The 16,786-nt window shown below is 43.2% G+C and overlaps 1 protein-coding gene across 5 annotated transcripts in view; it reads right to left on the bottom strand.

Moving 5' to 3' along the window:
• Positions 1–16,786, bottom strand: part of BACH2 (BTB domain and CNC homolog 2) — a 344,951-nt gene that overhangs the window by 258,717 nt on the left and 69,448 nt on the right. The window lies entirely within an intron of this gene.

The raw sequence follows: 16,786 nt of genomic DNA, 5'->3' as shown, positions 1-16,786 counted from the left end.
GAATATTTGTGTCTCCCCAAAGTTCATATGTTGCCTTTATAATTCAAAATCCCTGATGTGACGGTATTTGAAGGTGGGGCCTTTGAGAAGTAATTAGGTTTAAATGAGGTCATGAGTGTGGACCCTCCATGACAGGATTAGCCATTATAAGAGCAGATGCCAGAGCTTGTTCTCTCTCTCTCACTCTCCTCTCCCCCACCATGAGGATACAGCAAGAAGGTAGCTGTCTGAAAGAGCCCTCACTAGGGACCACATTGGCCAGCACCCTGATCTTAGGATTCCCAGCCTCCAGACTGTGGGAAACTTGTTTAAGCCACCCAATCTATGGTATTATGTTATAACAGAAGATCTTTCTTAAATCTGGCACCAAGTGAGCCCATTTCTTCTCATTCTATCCTCATGATGTCTTAACATCAATATCTAATATCTATTCCTCCTTTGGCCAGAATATTTTGAGACTAAATGAAAAAATAACAGGTCCAAATTAAGAATAAAATACTAGAGAGTTTTCTCTTGAGGAATATGGCATCACTTTTAGGTCAGCAGGGTACTATTTGGATACTCTTTACATGTCTCAGAAGAAAAAAATAAACATAAGTGATTTCATCACTCCATTAATAAATATATGAAAGAATCATGCTTTAATTTTAGCATCCTCAAGCAATGTTTGCCAACAGTGCATGTCACTGCGTGGTGTGTACTTGGTGGCCAGCCAGAGTCCTGGGCAATCCCCAACCATTTGTCCACTTCGGATTGAGAAGGCTGAATTGTATTAATCTCGGACAAAGGTTTTTCAACCGGGCCCCCCGGGTTTCTTTGATTTTATGCTGAAAGAATCCCACAGACCTTCAAACAATTTCGGCTTCCCTCTCCCTCGGGGGGTTTGCTGAACAATCCAGGCAAACACATTTCCTGTGATTTGCTAAGAAGCTAAAATAACTCGACAGAAAGCCCAGTGAGTGAGTTACTTCAGAATGACCCACTGAAAAGGAAGCAATGACAAAGGAAATCACTAGGAAGGTATCTCTCTCTAAAGAAGCCCACGGGGACCAGCTATTTCTCCAGTAGAAGGTTTACAGGGAAGGAATTTAAGTATTCTCAAGAATACCTTGAAGACAAGCTGTAATGAGGGCCGGTCCCCTTACTGGGGGCTAGTGCTTACAACTGAAACGCATCTGCTTAGTAAGCCACAGGGGAGGGGTAATGTCTTGTTTCTCAGGGAAGAAACTTTCACTGATCCACAGAAGAAAGCTCAATTTGGCTTGATGGGGCCCTGTCGAAAGTAATTTTAGGGATTCACTGTTAATCTCGGCTTTCCTAAGGGTCGAATCCTGTTACAATTGACCCTTGAAGAGTAAGGAGGTTTAGTGGTGCAGACCCACCGCAAAATAAAAGATTCACGCATAACTTTTGACTACCCCAAAGTTAACTACTAATAGACAGTCCACTAACACATATTTTGCATGTTACATGTATTATATACTGTATTCGTACAATTAAGTAAGCTAGAGAAAAGAAAATCATAAGGAAAATACATTTACGGTACTGTGCATCCTTATTGAAAAACATCCTCATATAAGTGGACCCACACAGCTCAAACCTGTGCTGTTAAGGGTCCTGGTACTTCCGATACCAGGCTCTTAGTGTGGCTTGTTCTTTGTGAGGGTGTACCACATCCTGGGTTGTTAACTTCTCCACAGGGATCTAGTGTCTGCTTCTATCAGTGCCCTTGGGTTTTCAGTGTTCTCGAACCAGTTTAGTGTTTGTGTCAAAATAACTAAAGTTCCCACATCCTGCAGGTAGCGGAACAACGTCGCCTTTGGATTTCCATCTCCCCAAACATACACTCTCAAAGCCCCACCGAGACTCTAGGGGAAATTCTTCTTGTCCCCTTTTGGCAAACAGTTCCTGTGTGAATATAAACAGCACAGCCTACAGCCTGTGCCAACTTTGAATCACTCACGAGCCAGTGGCACCAATGTCTCCTGGCACCTGGCAATTTCCCTTTCCTGCTTTTGGGCTCACTATGCACTTACTATTTTCTGTTATCCAACATACCTAAAAATTGGGATGGCCTGGCGGGGGGTGGGGGGTGGGAGGGGAGGGTGATTGGGGGGAGGGAGCGGGGGTCAGAAGTTGGCCAGGCTGTATCAGCTTAGTATAGGATTGTGCCAGAAATGTCCAGTTTGGGGTTCCTTAAATGTCCAGGTTTGGGTTCCCTGAATTCTGCTATATTTAGGGTCCTGTATGTGACCATTTAGCTGTAATCCAGACTCAAGGCAGAAATATGTTCTTTGTAGCATATGCTACATTGTGCTCATACCCGAACTCTTCCTCCTAACAGAGTGATGCTGGGCGAGGAAGAGCGTAAGGGTAGCCAGGCAATGAGAGCCGTACCCCTCAGCAGTGCAGGAAGGTACCCCAAGGAAGCAGGCACCTCCCTGCACATGGCTGCACGTCCTGCACACAACCGAGTCTGTCCTCAGCTCTGAGCAAAGGACTCTGCCTTACATGAACTTTCCCATGGTTTAGAATTGGATGACTGCACGCTGACGTTTTAGTAGCCTTAGAGAGGCAAGAATGGCAAGGAATGAAACAAGGGCACAACCACCCCGCCACATCACCACCGTGCTCTGTGGAGTCGCCGCGTCCTACAACTGCAGCCAAGAGCACAGCCACAGAAACCGGCTCCAGCGGCGGACCTGGAGGCCTTGTCCCTGGGGCGGTCTCTGATCTCATTACAGCAGTCGACACTAGTCCTCTCAAAACAAACAGAGGAAATTTACGCCTGCCTTCGCCTGTGGAGAGCTCCACATTCCTGGTTTAACGAGAGTTCCAGCTTCCGAGACCACAGCCGCTCAGATGGAGAGGATGTCTGCTTTGTTCTAGAGAAAGGACTGTCATCGCTGCCTTCCCCTCTTCCTGGGGCCGACGTGGAGGTGCTGAGCCTAGAGAGAGCCGCTGAGCTTGGGGCCTGGGCTCTCTGCTCCTCCTGTCCCTGAAGGACGGTCCCTTTCTTCTTATGTCAACATCCCCAAGCCCGGTCAGTAGGGCCATTTCCTCTTCAACCGCTCTGGGAAAGTCTCTACAATGCAGCCTTGAAGGGGTCCACCTGCTACCGCCAGAATTCCAAGAGGCAGACTGTTCTGTGTAACAAAACCCTAGGTCTTCTGGTGGGGAACAATTTCCCCCTAAATATCCTTGCTTGATTGAGCCCTGGAAAGCTTGACCTAAGATGGAGTTCCCACTTTTAGGGTAAATGGCAGGAAGGAAAATGTTATTTTATACCCTTTAATTCAACCTCAGAAGTAACTGAGTGCCCAGTTCCTGAGGCAGCTAGAGAGAGAACCTAAAAAAAACAAAAGAATAGAGCAGTGGTTCTGAGCCAGGGCCTATTTTGTCCCCCAAGGGACATTTGCAACGTATGGAGACAATTTTGGTTGTCATGACTGGGAGAGTGGGCTGCTGGCATCTAATGGGTAGAGGCCATGGGTGCTGCTAAATATCCTACCGTGCACAGGACAGCCCTCATAATAATTATCCGGTCCAAGTATCAACAGTGCTTGAATTTAAAAAACCCTGATGTAGAGGGAACACTCAAGGGTGTGGGTAGGTTTAAAATAATGACAACTCTTAATCCCATTACAATAATGTTGATATGCAATCAAAACACACACAATTAACAACCACAGGAACTTATCAGCTCTCGCCTGGAGTAAGTAAATGAAAGCTGCCTTGTAACTACGTGAAGTAAGAACATCAGCGCTGCCTGGGAAACACGGGCAGCGTCAACACGAGGCTGCATCATCAGCACCATTGTTGAGTGCTGTGTTCATTCCAAGGGAAGGTGTGATCTGAGTGCTTACTATCACAAGCCAGTGATGAGTACTCACAGAAGGAATTTATGAGCTGGGTTTCACAATTACTAAAATTGTTCATGTAGCCTGAGTCTATCTAGGTCTGGGGGGGTGGGGTGGGGGAAGGCAAAATGTTTTAAGTTTTACAATACTAACAGAATATGAGGAACCGTGGTGATGCTGACCTACATTTTAGGGAGGATAAAAAAAAGTGGATAAATAAATGCAGAACTGTGGAAGTGTATTACGATGAAAATAATCTTGGTGTATATTTTAAAATACTCCCCAATCTAATTTTCTGTGCCAGTTTGCAAATATTCCATTTCTCCTACCCAGCATATTTTCTGTGAATTTGGTGTAAGAATGTACATTTAGATAACCCAGTCATCATTCTCCCATGCACACCTTTATTTCAGCAAAAGAAGGACAAGTCCCCATCCAGGCACAGCTCATGAATGTAAGCAAATTTGAAGAGAAGAAGAAGAAGAAGAAAAAAAAGAACTTCATGAATGAGCAGGACGCTATTTTTTAATGGACTGTTTTAAAGGCGTGTGGTATAAACAGTAAACAAAACTGACTCACTAAATGCTAATACTATTTATCTGATGTAAGACTTGTTTTTTTTTTTTATTTTAATGTCCCAGAAGCTAGAGGAAAATGAATACTGTGGTAGGGAAAAATGATACCTTCCTTGGCATTTCAAAATCATTGCTCAATTCCTCTGGAGCAAGGAAGCCTTAGCAATGACTTTATTTTACCTACCGCAATTATGGCCCAGCTCGAAGTAATTCTCCACAATATCCCCGCTTTCCTCCCTCAAGTCCTGCTACATAATCTCTGGAAACCATTAACGAAGAGCCCTTTTCCAAGTTTCCTCTCCTCCCTCCGCGGCTGCCTCAGTCATGCTGGAGTCAGGACAAAGCAAACTTGTATTACATCACAGAGCAAACTCACTTTCTATAAACCATCCCATTGGTAGTTTACGGCTACTGGAACCCAAGGCTGTCAACACTGTGGTCTTTGTTTGGTGGGTGTTGTTTTAAAAATTAAAAAAAAAAGTTTGCCCACACCCCCTTCCTCTTTTGAACACAGGCGAGTAGTTGAAGGCGCCTTCTCCAGCCTGGCTCCACCCCGCTGGGTAAACTAGACATTACCTTATACACAAATGAATCTACGGCATTCCTCTCAGTCTAGCTGCCTCGCTGCAAATTCCTACGCTCCCCAGCAGCCACGGCAGCACACACTCCCCCTGGCTTCCCCTCCTCTTTCCTCTTCCCCACCCTCCCTTTTTTTTTTTTTTAAAATTTCCACTGCCTCACTGTGTTTTTGTGTAAATGATCTCACATGACTCAACAAATCCATCTGCCTGAAGCAGGCCAAGTCTGGAGCCCTCCCAGGAGGGAGGAGAAGAATTGCTTTGTGGAAAGGACCTGGAGCTCTGCCCTTTCTCTGGCTCGAATTACCCGCCTGTCAGGCCTGACGGATTTGGCTAAAAATAAAAGGAAGCAGGCCGTGAAAAGCAGATGAATGGGCTCAGCAGTTCCTTAGATAACATGGGCCTGCTGTTGCCCAAAGCTCCCCAAACAGAAACTTCAAATGCGGGGCCTGTGAGCACAGGGATGTGGCTTCCAGGTGAAAAGGGCTGTCAAGTCCACTGGAGCAGGGAAGATGGCCTGTGTTTTATTTAGATTTCTGTTTCAAAACGTGTGTGTGTCTGTGTGTGTGTGTGTGTGTGTGTGTGTGTGTGTGTGTGAGAGAGAGAGAGAGAGAGAGAGAGAGAGAGAGAGGGAGGGAGAGGGCTTCATCTCATATAAAAAGGTTCTCAGAAAAACAGTAGAGTTCAGTGGATTGAGGCTTGGCTTGTTAAAAAAAAAAAAATCTTGTTTCCACTACAGAATTACCCCTCTCCCTGCCTCCCAACACCAGACATTTTAAGCCTCCCTATGATGTCACTTCTGCACTCAGAGCCAGCAAAGAGCTAAAAGTCCTTCTTGTAAGTGTATGCCCAGCACCCGCAGCGGGTATTAAGCACTTAGGTTGGCAATGTAATGACACACTGTAACAATCTGTAATATGAGGCAGTCAGCAAAGCCCTGGCTCTGAAAGCTATTTCTCCCGACCATTAACCATATGTTTGGCTCCTCAGATAGCCAAGCGGGTGTTCCAGCTTACCATCTGGTTTCTATCCACACAAGCAACTGCAAAGCACAGACTACCTCCCTCCGGAGCTGCGTGCTTCTTTCTCTCTCTCTTTCCCGTTCTCCCCTTCCCCTCTCCTCCTTCCAGCTTCCTTGGTTCCCCCTGCTAAAAAATTCTCTGCCATTCATCACGTGTAAAGAAAACTTCACCTGACATGGCAGCGGCAGAGCCATTAAGAATGCACAGCTGTACTGTAAACACGCCAGAGGGCCATTTACCATCGGCGGACAACACGGTCTCTACCCCTTCCTCATCTCCTATTGAGTGCTGACACTTGATCCAGCGTGTTAAAAATAGGTACATTCTTGACAGATCCAGGGGTGGTTGTGGTGCCCTTCACACTCACTTCACATTCTAGGTGGGTGCAGGGCTTTAAAACACACACACACACACACACACACACACACACACACACACACCCAAGTTTGCCTCTGCATTCAATCGGCATGACATCAGTCTCACACAGAAGACACACCAACTGCCAGCAGCCAAGTTACTGAAGGATTCTATTCCTTTTTCTTTCCCTTTTTCCCTAAAGAGCTCAAACTGAAAGGGATGATGCCTTAGAAGACTAAGAGCACACAGCCATTTTCAACAGATTGAGAATTTGCAAGTCCTATGCTTATTGACATCTGCACTTTAATAGTGCACACTAATGACCTGGAGCATGCCATGCACAGGATTTTCTTACAATGTCTTAAAAAATGGTCCCAGAATATCTCCTTTACAGGATTTCAGGTACTTTACAACTTCTTCTGGGAATCTACCCTAAGAAACCTGAAACACCAATCTGAAAGAACATATGCACCCCTATGTTATAGCAGTACAATTTACAATAGCTAAGATTTGGAAACAGCCCAAGTGCCCATCACATCAGTAGATGGGTGTATTAAAAAGCTGTGGTACATTTACACCAAGGGCTGGGAACATCCAGCCTGCAGGCCATATAAGGCCAGCGAAATCATTTGGTCTAGCCCTATTAAGGCATTAGGAGTGAGGTAATTAAATGTTTGACCAAATATAGCAGGCTAATTTTTAAGTTGATAATTTTGTATGGCCTGAGAATGATGTTATATATCTAAATGGCCCTTGACAGAAAAGAAGGTTCCCCACTCCTGATTTACACCATGGAATACTATGCAGCTATAAAAAAGAAGGATCTCTTACCCTTTGAGACAGCATGGAGGGGCCTGGAGACTATTATGTTAAGCAAAACAAGCCAGTCAGAGAAAGACAAGTATCACATGACCTTCCTCATATGTGGAATCTAATGAACAAAATAGATCCAGAGACATAGAAGCAGGGAACAGAGGGAAGGCCAGGAGTAGGTGGGTGGGTGGGGAGAGATTAACCAAAGAATTTATATGCATGTATATTCATAACCCATGAACACAGACAATAGTGTAGAATAGGGTGGAGGGGTCAATGAAGGGGGTGGGGAAGGGGGACATCTGTAATACTTTCAATAATAAAGATAAATTTTAAAAAATTATGAAGAGACATTTAATAAACAGAATTTAGGTGATTTTTCATGCTGTCCTCACAAGAATTATATATGCATTGCCAGCCCATTTTACTGAATTAAGAAATTAAAGTGGATTCTTTCTCCTACCTTAAAAAAAACAAAACTTGTTTCTCACATACCAAGAACAAAAGGAAGAATATCATTAAAAAGTGATTAAGCAAAATGTCAGATCTTATCAATGAGGCAGAGCTAGGAGGTTCTGTGAGGGGAATACTGTTTATTCAGGCTAACAAGGACACCAGGAAGGCCACTACCTGTGCAAACTTCTTACACCCACTGCCCTTGGCAGTCCTCATTTCCATAGCCTGAAACATGTCTTTTGTTAGCTCTTTCTACCAATGAAGGACATTAGAATTCTGCTGCATGTAGGTTTTAGAGAATAGCAGGAAAAGGAATTTTTTCATTTCAGAAAGCTTGGAAACTTGGCCACAGAAGACGGGTTCAATTAAATACTGTTTTTGACCCCAAAATCATAGTACAAACCTAAAATGCATTATACTAGTATGTACTCACAATATCTTTAATGAAAAGAAAGAAAACTGATCAATTCAAAACGTCAACGTTTTCATGGTTTACCTGGCTCTTTAAGCACTGTCGAATCAATTTATTAAAAAGTATTCATGCTTTTTATAAATACTGGGGCCTAGGCCCTCCTCCACCAGACCAATTCTAGGGGGATCCCTAGGGATGGGCCAGGGCATCTGTATTTTTGAAAGCTGCCCAGTGTATTTATTGTGCAGCCAGAGTTGACAAGTCTTGCTCTATTTGAACTCAGGCGATACCAGAAACCACCTCATCAGAACCAAAATGAACCTCTGAGATGAAAATGTAAATGAAATTTAGGATTAGAACAGTGGATTCCGAACTTATTTAGAAGTGCAACCTCCAATCAAACAAAAGCTTATATGAAATACCTATGAACAAAATAGTAAAAGTGGCAATTTATACTGCCATTGTATATTCTCAGTCTGCACAATCACCATGGATTTCATAAATTCAAATGTATAAGTCAACCTGGGAGAACAAAGAAGCCATTTTATTGAACACAAAAATCTGAAACTGGGGCTATGAATGAGAGTCCCGGGCTCTCCACCTCAGCACCCAACTTTCCCATGGCCAGCGGTTCATATGATCAAGGTTGGTTTCATGTAAAAATAGCAATGTGTGCAGTAGGATGAAATTAATTCACATACAACAAATGGCTAGTACACACCAGCCACTGTCTCTCAGGGGTCATCGGAGGATTAAGTTGCAGCCTTTTCCTTTGAGAAACCTAGTTAAGAAGACAGGTAAGGGCAGAAAAGCAAGGTAAGCACAGTAATGGAAGGGCCAAGAGCTTGCTATGGGGAGAAGTAGAGAATGGGGCACACAGGACATATAAGTCAGGTTCTAAACATCTGAAAGGATTGTACAGCTAACAAAGAAAGAGAAGAATCTGGAAACGCAGAATTTGGAGAAAAAACAACCCAGCAGGATAAACAAGCCTGACACAGGATAATACATAGTCAGAGGAGGGCAGGAAGGGCTGGGACATGAGGCTGAAGCGGTAACTGAGGCCAGGTTGTAAGGAACTTTCAGTGTCGTGATGCAGCTTAGACCAGCACCGGCCAACAGCAATATAAGGTGAACCATGCACATCATTTTGAATTTTCCAGGAGCCACATTAAAATAGTAAAAAGAAACAGCACAAATTCATTTAAATATGTCATTTAACCCAATATATCTAAAATATTACCCTTTCAACATGGAGTCAATTTCAAAATTATTAATGAGATATTTTACATTTTTCATACTAAGTCTTTAAAATAGGGTGCTGGTTTGCTACCCACATAACACATTGTAATGTGGACCAGCCATATTTTAAGAGCTCAATAGCCACATGTGGCTAGTGGATACTGTACTGGACAGCACAGGCTGATGCCTGTAGGGCCAAAGGGCTTGCTGGGACTTGTTGAATAAGGAGACAAGGGCAGCCACACTGGGAGAGGCAGAGGGAGGCCTGGGCTGGAGGAGGGCTGGGCGGCTGCTTCCAGTCCAGGCAAGGGATGAAGAGAAGGAGGAGGAACCAGGGCGTGGCTGCAAGATGGCATGGAAGGGTCAGGGTCAAAAGGCATTTCTAAAAAGAATTCAGAAAACTTAAAATGACTGCACATGAGGGATGAAGGAGAAGGAACCATAGAACCATCAAATACATTTTTAATGCGACAATGTGTGCTTAGTGTGAGGAGTTGCTGATTGTGTATAGAATAGGAGCTTGACTCATCCCTTTCACGATTGCTCCCCTCTGCAGTGGAGTGCATGCCACTTAACATGTGCTGACTACCCACCATGTGCCAGGCAAGGCCAGACGCTGGCATGAATGAGACACATTTCTTCCTTTCAAGGAGCTCAATCATAGCGTGGGAGACAGAACAACACTACAGCCAAGTGTTGAGTGCATTACTTGACATGGATATAGAAAGGAGGCCTACAACATGTTCCATAAAGTGTAATATTTCCAATAACACATTCAATGGCACTTTTTAAGATAGCACAGAGTGGGGCTTTAGGATAACCGGAGGCTTATTGACTGACTTTTACAACCGATGCAGCATACGATTTACTTCTGAAGTTGCATTTGGTTGCACAGTGTTGAGAAAATCCTTAGTCATGAGTAACTACAGGTATCGCTCTCTGAATTCCAGCTCTCTAAACTCAGGGATCAAACAGATTCAGACAAGTTTTCCAATAAATCTCCTGCTATCTGCCACTCTTCTTACTCACTATCTGAAGCTCAGAAATCAAATTGACACGAATAACTCTGTACCCTTTGCAATTGGAACTCACTCTTGGAAATTTCCCATCCGAGTTCTGGAAATGAGTGGATTGAAACAGCCCGAAATAGTTATACTGGAGATGATAACAGTTCTTAGTGACTGATTTTGTAACCTCGTGACATGCCTCAAACTAACCCAAATGCCTGCAAAAATGCAGTAGTTAAAATCTTTTAAATTTCATTTTTAATCACTAATGGTAATCTGGCAACTACTTGATTTCTTTAACAATCAGTCAAGGAGCAAGCAAAATGTGGAGTGGGCAGCCTGGACCCTGGAACAACATGTGTCATTCAGTGATGTGTACTGCGTTTGTTCAACTGCCCATTAACCCACACAGAGGCCTACACCCAGCAGAGGCTCCCGAATCCTGCCTGGCACGTAGTTGGGCGTGCTGACCATGTCCAACAGGAGGAATTTCCTTGTTCAATTTCTAATCAGATTGGAAGCTGAAAGACACTGGCACAGAACTTCTTTATCAATGACTCATTTATGAGCAGTTCAAATGTATAAGTTAAAATAGCAAAAAACACTTAATTTCAAACTTAACTTGTTAGTCCAATGCACTGGTGGTCCAAATGTGTTAAAATTTGATACATAATATGTTAAAATATGTACATGTTTTTATTATGGTTATAAACACTGTTTAAAATATATTAAAAATGAAATGCAAATTAAACGTTTGCAGAGACCCTCAAGTATCTTCAGGGAACTTGTGCAGACCAGAATCTGAAGACCACTGGCTTAGGGCTTTTGAGGTTAAAATTTAAATCTAAGAGCAATCTTTTAGTGCACCTATTATTTAAGGATCATCAAGTCATTCCCAATCTTTAGCTGAGTGCAGATACAGTCCCCTCATTATCCTAAAAGGAGTGAAGCTGCGACACAAACTGCACAACGTGTTTTAAGATTCTCTAGTGAGTTAGAATTAATGAGGCTGAGGCCCAGATCTGAAGTACATTATTCATTTTTCAATGTTGTTCATTCTCTAATTCACTCCACAATACTTATTGAGCACCTACTATGTGCCAGGCACTATTCCAGAGACATGGGATACTTAGTGAAGAAAATAAGACAAAATCTCCTACCTTTGTGGAATTCAGAATCCAGTGGGGCGGGCGGGGGGTCGGGGGAGACAGACAATAAGCACAAACAAGAAACATAATAAGTTATTTTTTGTTATAAGGTATTTGGTACAATAAAAAAAAAATTGGGGACAGAGGAACTGGAATGGGGTGGAGGAAGGCTGCAATTTTAAATAGAATGATCAGTGTGGGTGAGCAGGTAAAAGTGGACGCCTGAGTTGAAGGAGGTGAGAGGTAAACAAAGGGAAGGTGAGTTAGAGCAGTGGGTCTCTAATAGTGCAGTGGACCATAGCATCACTTGGAAATTTGTTACTGGCCCAGAAATGCTGGAGTGGGGCCCAACTGTATGTATTAACAAGCCCTCCAGGTGATGGTGATTCTGACGCACAGAGGAAAGGCCCTGGGACAGCAGCAGGATCTGGAGGTAAGAAGAGGAGGAGGAGGAGAGTGGTGGAGATGAGGAAAGAGGAACCAAGGGCAGTCAGAGCACAGGGAGCTCTCAGGTCACAGTGCGACTTTTCCTCCCGGTGAAATGGGAAGCCATGGAGGGTTTCCGGGTAGAGAAGCCAGAAGGCCTGGTGTATATTTTAAAAGGTTCACACTGGCTGTTATGTTGAGTGGTAATACTACATTACTTGCCTCAGGAGAAGACTCCTTGAATTTTAAATTCCACTTTGGGCAGTGGTGTGCTGCTAAATGTTGAAAAACAGGCTCTGATGGTGAGAGCTCCATTTGGAGTGTTTGCTGATTTCCATGGTGTAAATACTCCCACCCTGGCTGACTGCAGGCTTTCCACACCACTTGCTGAACACAGAGTTAAGAAGAGACGTGCACCATCAATGCACAACACTAACTTTAGGGTCAAGGTGACTGCTGCCAGCGAGGACATTTTTAAATGATGTGGAATTTTGTAAACCTGACACAAGGACAATATATTTCTAACTTTATTTAAATAAGACCTCATTAGCATTAACCCCCAATTTCCTTTGCTCAAAAATCTATTTAGCTTTAAGCTAGGGTTTCTCTCTTATTGCATTTTGCTTTTCTCCTCTCACTAGAAGAAACATTTTGTACCCTCAAGAAGTACACTTGGACTAAGATTTGTGATGCATAATATGCAGGGCTGCAAAACCCCAAGAGCTCACATGAATCCTGGGCAGGCCTTCAGGAGTGTGTGTGTGTTTACAAGAGTTTTGCATTTATCTGCAGAAGCAGTGAAGTTTGGATAAGGCCTTCATCCATTTGATTTGACCTTGAGAAACGTTCCTTAGCCTAATGGAATGACCCTATTTCTGTCCATCAGGGCAGACTGTCGTTGGTAAAAAATATTTAAAAGTAGAAAAAAAAGAAAAAGCTTCTACAAACTCTTGATAAACAGAAAGTGTTTGCTACTATCAGAAATATGCTCCACACATTCTCCAGTCTGCATTCTCCCTCCGCCACTCCCACCCACACTCAGACCCCAGCCAGCCAGATCAGCAAATATGCACAGGCTCGCACTCCTGCAAAACAATGGGGTCTTTCAGGCCTTACAATCTTGTGAAGAAACAGGCTGAAACGTCATGGGAAAAATTAGGAAATATCGGAGGAAAACAGCTCACAAAGTGAGGGGTGGAACCACTTGCTCATATGTTCTAATTCCTGAACAAAGAGAAACAACCGTGACAGCCCCCTTCCTGCTCTGACCCTTGCGCTTCAAAAGTGAGGCGTCGTACCCCCCCACCCCCCGTTTCTTTGCTTAGGGATTACGGCAGCAAGATGTAGACAAGACTTCAGAATGAGAAATTTTTAAAACTAAGAATTTCAAAAGCCTTTCCCTCAAGAAAAACATAATAACCAATCCCAATGACATGCCTTCTTCAGGACCCACACCACCAGCACAATCACAGGCCAACTGGACTTCACCATCCACAAAAAGGAAAACAGAAGCTCCTTCTAATATACCTTTCTTTCTCTCTTTTTTCAGCTCTCCCGAAGTATTCTTGTTTTAAATCTCACACAACTAACTCCAACTCAGCTATACCTTTCTGGCCCACAGTCCTGCAGTGTTCCATTCTCTATCTCCCAGTCTTTGCCAAAAGTTGGTCCATATTGCAAATTACCTACCCCCATACCCACCCAACAAAATCATCTTAAAAACCTCAGTTTAAGACCTAGTATCTACTGCAAAATGAACTTCCAGATTTATCAAGTACATTTGCAAACTTGTCAACAAACTTACCCTTCTGCTTTAATAATTCAACTGTATTTTTTAGTTGATTAAGTTAATCTGACTTTTCTAAACTCTCTGAGGATGAAGTCTGAATCTCCAACTTTCCACCATATTTCTAGCTGTAAGATTTTATCAACTGTTAAGCATTATAGGCATGTCAGCAGTCTCCCAATAGTGAAATCTGATGGTCAACTGGTTTGGGGAAAGTTCTGTAAGTGGTTTATTATCCTAAAGCATTATGTGGAAGATGTGTTTATTTTGCTCTTGGAAGAAAAAGGCGACATCTATTAAAATCATAAAAATGTTTTAAAAGGTAAGACAATCTAAAAAGGAATACATCACATACTGAAAGTAAGAGAGTACAATGAGGCTGAAACCTTACAAAGATATCTCACAGACATGTCACTAGTATCACTTGAAGAGCCTAACCCTAAGAACAACTCTGGGGAGCAACCATCATTTGGCATCAAGGTGGAATTCCGAGTCACGTAGTAAACTGAGAGGAATTAAATACAAATTAATCACGCTGGCTAAAATGAAAAAGAGGACCACAGTGAGAGCCTTTCAAAGAGGTGAAAAGTAAATTCAGTCCCCAGAGGTGACACCACAGTCAACACACCTGTGACCTTACAGACCAAGTTCTTAAACCACCCATCCAAACTCTGCTGCACATCGGAGTTATCTGGAGAGCTTTTAAAAATCCCATTGCCCAGGTCACTTACCAACAAAATCAGAATGTCCAAGGCGGGAGCCAGGCCGGGGTTTTAAAGATGCCCGAGTGACTGCAAAATGCCTAAGGCTTTGGAGCCACTGTCCTGGACTCTTTTGGTGGGAGGTTCCACTCAATGAGGAAAGGGCACAAAACTTAACATTAACGTTGGTGATGGTGATGAGTTAGCTTTGATACTTTTTCATGTGAAATCACTACTTTGGTTCAAAGAAGAAGTCTCTGCTCTGATTATCATACTGTGGTCTATCACACAGGCTTTAAAAGGCTGAATGCACTTGTGACTTTGGGATTTAGCCCAGGAAAGGAAAACAAGGCATGATGGCAGGTATGAGCCCTGATAACAACAATGATAACTGGAATGTGGCCACTGTGCTGACAAGGTTCTGGGCTTTCAAGTCAGAAGCCTGGATGTAAGGTCTAGGCTGGTCATCTGCTGGTCGTGGGGCTATAGGCAACTACCCAACCGCATAGCCCAGTGTTCTGTCTGAGGCAGTGGTTCCCAGCCCTGGCTGCTCATCAGCACACCCAGGTACAGCCTCCAACCCCGGACAGCTGACTGATGCTGAGTGGGGCCCTGGGACCCACATATTTTAAAAGCTCCCCAGGTGACTGTTACTGTTATATGAGTGGGGAGAACCACGAACAGAGAGATTATAAGGAAGGACTCTCAGGCTGTACCACTTCATCAGATCCCTGCTTTACCAGTTATTAGCTATGGCTCCTTATTTGTAAAAATGGAGCTAATTGATAACACCTCCTTCATTGTGATGCTTAACTGACAATCCATTTATCTACTTCATTGGGTCATTGTGAGGTTTCAACATAACAAAAGGCACATAGCAAAGGCTCAATTTTATATACTCTATGATATACATACACACGTGTGTATTTGTTGTAAGAATTAAATTTTATATACTATATCACATACATACACACGTGTATATATGTTGTATAATGTATATAAAGTGCTTCACACTCTCTCCATATAAAAATGCTCACTAGATATTAGGTAAGCTGATGCTGATGACAATGGTAGTGGGAAAACTTTCTGTAACTGGCTGTGTTCTGTCTAGGATTTCATCCTCTCCTCACTGCATGGCAGCTTTTGCTTCAGAAATAAAACCTAAATAATGATGGGGACAGGGAGGAATCCTTTTGCTCTCTCTTAATTATTAGAGGTTCCCGCTAACCAGGGAAGGCTAGTTCTACTGTAAAGTGATGATGAAAATGTGGGCTTAATGGCAAAGAAATGTGGGGACCTGGCCTTGCCCCAACATGATGATAAATAGCAGAATTCGATAGCGGAGAAAACTCATTTCCAGGGGGAACCCAGGGATGAACTGGGTTTTGTCCAAGATCACACAGTCAGTGGCAGACCTGGGAGCAGACTGAGGACCGAGCTCTTTAGTTTCCAGGTTGCTTCCATCGATCATCCCTGGTGAGGAATGTGTCTGAGAGGCACACTGTCATCTGGGAGATGTGGTACTTGTGGCCAAGGCCAACGTGAGGACAGGAATGTGGTGCCCAGTTTTCCAACCGCTTCCTTCCGCGCTCTGCCCAATTCCCTTCCAGGGCCCAAATTCCACACCCTGCAGGCCATTTCCGGCTGAGACGGAGGATATGGAACACTAGAAAGCAGCTGTGGTTTACTCTGTGGCCAAATTACTTTCTGGGGGCATGTTCAGTTCCAACTTTATAACATTTATAAAAAGGGTTTAATTTCCTAAATTTTCATTTATATATAACTCTTCAGGGATGTACATATATTAAGGGATACGCGCATATTTTATATCCAGCGACCAAGGACAGGAAATCCTGTCTTTCAGTTGCTGAGTCTCAGACCACTCCATCTGAATATTCTTGCTGACAAATGTGACCTTGTCTAGGGTCTGCAGAATTTACACATTCCCTCAAAGTCATTTCTACTTGGCTTTAGCAACATGATCAAACTACAAATTCAAACACCATTTAGTGAAGGTAAAGCATTCATGTCCTATTACCAATCCCCCCTCCAATTCCAATCCAGTGATCCTGGGCTGGAACCTAATCCAAAAGATTACAGAGCAACATCATGATGAGTTGCCATGGTAACTCCCAGATGTCAGATATTCAAGTCCCAGGGCTGTAAATTCTCACTTTTAGTCTACTCATATCCTATTTCATGTATAACAACCAACTAAAATGCAATGTGATGTGTCAGCTGCCAAATATATAAGAGATGCCACTTGCTACTATAGCCAATAATAAAAGATTTCTAGTTGTTTCTGTTTTTAAAGAAACAGTAAATCACTGTATATTCTAAGTCTATTGGGCTGGTCCTCAAAGAGAGGCTACTTAGCTAGACTTACTCCATTTTTTCCTTAAT

The sequence above is a fragment of the Myotis daubentonii genome, chromosome 6 (genome assembly GCF_963259705.1).
Source record: "Myotis daubentonii chromosome 6, mMyoDau2.1, whole genome shotgun sequence".
NCBI lineage: Eukaryota > Metazoa > Chordata > Mammalia > Chiroptera > Vespertilionidae > Myotis > Myotis daubentonii.
The sequence above is the reverse complement of the archived record's forward strand: the minus strand, read 5'-3'. Positions and strand labels throughout refer to the sequence as shown.